A 6,000-nucleotide genomic window follows, 5' to 3' on the forward strand; every position below is an offset into this window, starting at 1 on the left:
CTAAGGCCTTCATGTGAATTATAATTCCACTTCGGCGTTATCAGAGAGAGAGAGAGAGAGAGAGAGAGAGAGAGAGAGAGAGAGAGAGAGAGAGAGAGAGAGAGAGAGAGAGTAAAATGCCTTCTCTTCTAGACTTGTGACCAACTCCGTGTAGTTTATATGGGCGGCCACCACGAAAACGTTCCGTTAGTCTTTATTTACTTAAGAAAGTTGTTCGATTTCTAGTTAATCAGTATTTCCATTGGGTTCGTCATTTTCATTAAATTATGATTAATTACTATTAAATGAATGCATTTAAGGTTACAGGTTGGAAAAAGGCAATGCAATCATCGATTGACTTCAATGGAGTTCACTGAAAGTGTTCTTGGGAAGTCGTTCCATTAATATATAAAAGAAACAGATAATGCGCGTCTAGCAAAACGGGTTATTTACACGAACACGGTCTTACGTAATCGCCGATACTAGAAATTGAACGAATCATCTCGAAAATAGACAAACACATTTCACAGTTCCGAACTCCAGGCCAGAACTCGGACATACCATAAAATCTAAAAAATGGTGCTAAATTACACAAGGAAACTGGAAAAATTATGGAATACCATGTTAATATACGATAAATATATACATATTATATTACTATGTGTAATAATTAATATATTTGAGTCTTTTAACATATATATCAAAGAACTTTCTAGTTTGTTCCACGATTTCCCGACGGGTGGCAACCCTGACACGTCTGGAACTGTGAATAGTGTATTCGAGGTCTTCTGTTTGTCAGTGGTGAGAGCCTCTTCAGTATATAAGTTGTAGGAAGCCGGGTCGGCAACAAACCATACAACCTGTGAGTGTTGTGTTGAATTAGATGTTCTAATTGTCAGAGTTTGGGATATTGTGTCATTGAATAAGCAAGTTTTCTAGAACGTTTCTGGAGTTAATTTGAGGATTGTAATTACTCCTGTCTGCTGTACGGTACGTTGCCACAGGCTACATATACTCTAGGCCTATCGGCTTTTTTTCGGTTAATGACTTTGTTTTTAGCCTGTAAGACAAATCTAATCTACCTCTATTAAGGCTTGAGGACACAATTTGCGAATGAATGTATAAGAATATCATCATTAATAATTTAGTAGATGGAAGTTTTGCTTTGTACACAGATCCCTTAGCCTGTTAAAAATGTTAAAAAAAAAAGTCGTAGATTGTTTAGGACCTCAAGTCATCGCAACCCGACCTAGGCCTATGGATTATAGTACCTACTATTACTGATATACCTCTTATAGCTTAATTATACCTTGCGATAAATTTCATAATAACGCTACCATTGGATGTTTCATTTTATAATTTAATAATGTTACCTAGTAACTGTCACTGTGACAAACACCTGTCAAGTGAACTTAGGTATAAAGTCTAGGCCTAGGCTGAGGGTAATTACTGGTCTGAGGCCTATGTTGGTTGATATATATTGTGTAGACTAGGCTAATTGTTTTATTTTAAACTGGTGAATAATTTTTCTTTCATTTGTAGCTCTTCTTTGTCATTTTGAAGAATTTTATTTTAATTTACATTTGAAATGCATGGTTAACCAACTACGTACAACATAGGGCCCATACCTATGTTGATGACGCTGAGGAGGCATGTTACTAGAAACAACATGAGTGAAAGAAGGATAATCCTTCCCAGTCTAACCTAACTTGAGCGACTTAGGCCTACTTAACTGACCCTGAACCCATAGGCATGGCTTCTCATTGGGGTTTTTTTTTCCCTGACCCTTTTTGGTTGTCACTATGGAGGATTAAGCTAAGCCTGTTTCACCTGACATAGAAAGAAAGACATTGAAAACTAAGTAGGGTTTAATACCGAATGGTCACCTCAACCATAGCGCAACCACCTTCCGGAAACTCGGAAATTATGGCTTAATTTGTGACTTGGGAGAAAACACTTACTTCGAGAGGAAAGTAGAGGTCTCAATGTGTTGCTTCAACAGACGCCGGCTCTTGAGTATTATCTATCCTGGGTTACATTACGTGTTAAAGTACTTTTTTTGGGAAGGTGGTCACGCTACAGTAGAGGCCGGCCATTTGGTATTTTATCCCTTACCTGTTAACTAGCTTCCCTACATTTCGATAGGCTTTGCTGTATCTAAGGTTTTGGCATAGAAAAAAGTAACAAGTAGCTATACACACAAGACTAAGAATAACTGTATGACAAACCTGAAATGGCCTAGGGTTGATAACACAAAAGAATCAGTGATGTTATTTGCTGAACAAAAAGAACGGCAATGTTATGAGTTCCACCAGGTTATTTGGGCGGGTGTTTAAGAACTATTGGTTTGCTATATGCAAGAATAATAGTATTCATATTAATTTTCTGTAGTGAAATTAAGTAAATAGTAACGCTTACATTCGGGTAGTCGTTGGACAGGGCATGAGATTTTGTGCAGAAATAGCGATTTGTGCATTCACAAAGAATTATTTTTTAAGTATGGTTACAGGGAAAGGGTGATGGTCTTTGTATAGAAACAAAAAAAAATCAATAAAGGTGACAAAATAAAACAAAAATCTGATCCATGGAAGAAACATTGAACAACATTTGAAATCGGTGTCGGATAAAAGAATGGACAATGAACTGAAAGTAAAAACTAAAAAATATGTTTTTAGTTATCAAGTTTGGCACCTAACCTCAGCAGTGTAGTGTGTCTGCCAATGTATTTGTGGATTAAGCACTATGAACCAAGGATGTACTGTAAACAAAGTGAGAATAATGTTAAAACATCAAGTGGTCCATATCAAGCGTTATTAATTTTCAAAGGTTTTTGTTTAACGGAAGGTCTTGAGCACTAAGGAAAAAAATCATTCAACGCGTATGCCATTGCTTTAAAGATCAAGTTCCAGTTTCCATGAACATCCTCATTATTTGAGAGAAATTCAGGAAAACAGACTGTTTTACTTTTTCTAAACTTATCCTGCCTAACCTATGGTGCCATAAATCAAATTGAAATACATGGAAGCATTCTGATCATAGATTTTCCTTAACCCACCTCCTGTCTGGATTCCCAGATTTAATCTGGGATGTTGTAAATCTTTGGAAAAATATTTCCTAACATAGTTATATATTCTTCTCTTCTTTGCTATCCCTAAATGGAGTCAGCAGCTGTTTGAACTCTCAACCTATCCTGACCCTAAAACTGATTTCATACTGTAATCCCCTCCTATTTCTAGACAGAGAGAAGTTGCAGGGGTGATCAAAGTCATATTTATCAGAGCATCACAAACTATGAAAGAAATCCTAATTTACATTTTAAATAAATTCTTTTTCATCATTTTGAGAACTGATTAGGCTTGTCCAATTACAGTGAGCTTCTTATTTAGACCCAGTTTGTTGAAGGTGCTGTCTAGAGCCCACAACTTAATTTGTCATCTACACACAGCTGTAGAGACATACAAGAAATTATAGTGTACTTCCTTTTAATTTTTGAAATCCACACTATCATGATGTTTAGATAATGAGAAGGGTTTTTTATAATTTCTTGAGGCTTGATGTTTCCAGTCATAATTTCCAACTAATCACTACTAAAACTTTCAGTCTTACATAGGAAAGCAACTGGCCAGAGCTGTGGAATAGAGAAAAGTAACTGCACTGGACTTAGATTTCTTAAATATCAGCCCATCATCAATTATTAATTTATAAATAAATAAAGGTAGATAAATGAATCAGTGGATAGGACGAAAGTGGAAAGAAAATCGTAATCCCCATATCTGTAATAAAATATTGACAAAAACGAAAAGAGAAAGGTCCTTTGAGAATTCATATTCTTAATAATTATACAGTTGATTTGGTTGGGAAAAATTGTTTCCCTAATTTATGTTGTGTTTCTTAAAATTTTCACATTTCAAACCATTATTGAATTGGCAAATGTCTGTTATACTAAAGGAGTGGGAGTGAAAGTGATTTTGAAGTCATCCAGGGCATAATTATATATTTTATTCACTGGTCAAATATTTCTTTTATCATTATGTTTTGCTTGATTATAGAATGTGCAATCTTATTTTTAGTGTGTTCTGTACTGTAATCTGAGTCGTCATATACAAGATACTGAATATTTTTTTTTTCAATATTCTAGTTTCCATATTGCTGAATGTTTTTATTTTTTGACTTTTTTCTTTACAGGAAGAAGACCCTTTTTGAACCGGAATAGGAACTGCGGGAAACTCAAGTCAGTATTGTGAAGTGTTTATATCAAAATACTAAGCAAAATGGGCAAAGATTATTATTCAATTTTGGGTTTGTCTAAGGGTGCCTCTGATGATGACATCAAGAAAGCTTATAGGCAAAATGGCACTCAAATATTCATCCTGACAAGAATAAATCTGCTAATGCAGAGGAAATGTTCAAAGCAGTTGCCGAAGCCTATGAGGTACTGAGCGATAAAAAGAAGCGAGATATATATGACCAGTATGGCGAAGAAGGTCTGAAAGGTGGTGTACCAGGAGCCCCAGGTGGTGATGGCACTCACTTCACATACACTTTTTCAGGTGACCCCAGAGCTACCTTCCAACAGTTCTTTGGCACTAATGATCCATTTGCCCAGTTTTTCAATATGGGAGTTGATGGACATGGTGCACAAATCTTTGAAGAAATGGACATGGAAGATTGACCCATTCGTTCATATAATGGGTGGAGGCATGGGGGGACACAGAATGGCTGGCGGCACAAGACGATCCTTTATTTAGTTTTAGTCCTCAGGATGCTTTAGACCCCCTGAAGGAAAAGGACATCAGGATCCTCCCATCATTAAAGACCTTTTTGTTTCACTAGAGGATGTGGCACAAGGAGCAACAAAGAAAATGAAAATCACACGCAATGTCGTAGGTGGAGATGGTTTGTCCAGGAAGGAAGAGAAGATTCTAACCATAAATGTTAAGCCAGGCTGGAAAGAAGGCACAAAAGTCACCTTTGAGCGACAGAGAGTGACCAAAATACCCGGAAAGATTCCTGCTGATTTGTCTTTGTAATTAAAGATAAACCAAATGCAATGTTCAAGAGAGATGGAGCAAATGTAATATATACTGGACAGATTTCACTCAGACAAGCACTGTGTGGTGGTCAAATAGTTGTGCCTACATTAGATGGCACCACAGTAAGTCTTGATCTCTAATGAGATTGTAAATCCAAAAAACCACTAAAAGATTACTGGGGTATGGGTTACCCTATCACAAGGAACCCAACAGAAAGGGAGACATAATTATTCACTTTGATATTCTCTTCCCAGCAACACTTAGTGATAGTACCAAGGAAATTTTGTCTGAAGTAATCCCACTTTAGGACATTGAGCCAGGTTCTCTGAAACCTCACAAAAAAGTCTGCAGCATTCCACTTGCTTCTGGGTTTGTGCAAAGCCATTTAGAGTTCTTTGTTGTCAATTACACAAAAAAGATTATTAGATTTAAGATGCTTCTTATTCATTCAGTAACTTATTACATCCAAGTTATATAAGAAAACAGAGAAAGGCCTTTTTATTGTCCCAACTACTAGTTTATTAATGGGTTCATTTGGAATGATAATATTTATTGGTAGCTAACTTTGCTTTATTTCTAAATTGTAAATGCTAAAATTACATTCACTTATTGTAGTTCATAATGAGCTACGACTTTTATTGCCATAATCTCACCAACTTTTTTGGAAATAATCATCTCAATATAAAATATGGCTTTGAATTCCATTGTCAAATTGTGAAGTACTTTGCCCAGTCTTCCTTGTACAAGGGAGTAGATTTCGCTTGAAGATCACTACTTGAATCACATAACAGTGTGGAGAAAGGAGAATTGTTTAAGGACATTGGCACAACTTTCCCAGTTAGAATTGCATCAATTTTGAGACTATGAACGTCAACATTCAAGGGAGAGGAAACTACTCTGTGGTGGATCTGCAACATATGGTAAAGCTGTCATTTATTAGAAATGTGTTTTTAAACTATAAATGTATAGTATGGTTTTATCAAGGGTA

General features: G+C 36.1%; 1 protein-coding gene and 1 pseudogene across 1 annotated transcript in view; both read left to right on the forward strand.

Moving 5' to 3' along the window:
* Nucleotides 1–829: 829 nt before the first annotated feature.
* Nucleotides 830–6,000, forward strand: part of LOC135207916 (dnaJ homolog subfamily B member 4-like) — a 57,264-nt gene continuing 52,093 nt past the window's right edge. Inside the window, exon 1 of the mRNA XM_064239863.1 lies at nt 830–969. The gene's annotated coding sequence lies outside the window, so the exon portion shown is untranslated. The remainder of the gene's footprint in view (nt 970–6,000) is intronic.
* On the forward strand, nt 4,251–5,948 carry LOC135207654 (dnaJ protein homolog 1-like; annotated as a pseudogene).

This window comes from Macrobrachium nipponense, chromosome 34 (assembly GCF_015104395.2).
Source record: "Macrobrachium nipponense isolate FS-2020 chromosome 34, ASM1510439v2, whole genome shotgun sequence".
NCBI classification, from domain to species: domain Eukaryota; kingdom Metazoa; phylum Arthropoda; class Malacostraca; order Decapoda; family Palaemonidae; genus Macrobrachium; species Macrobrachium nipponense.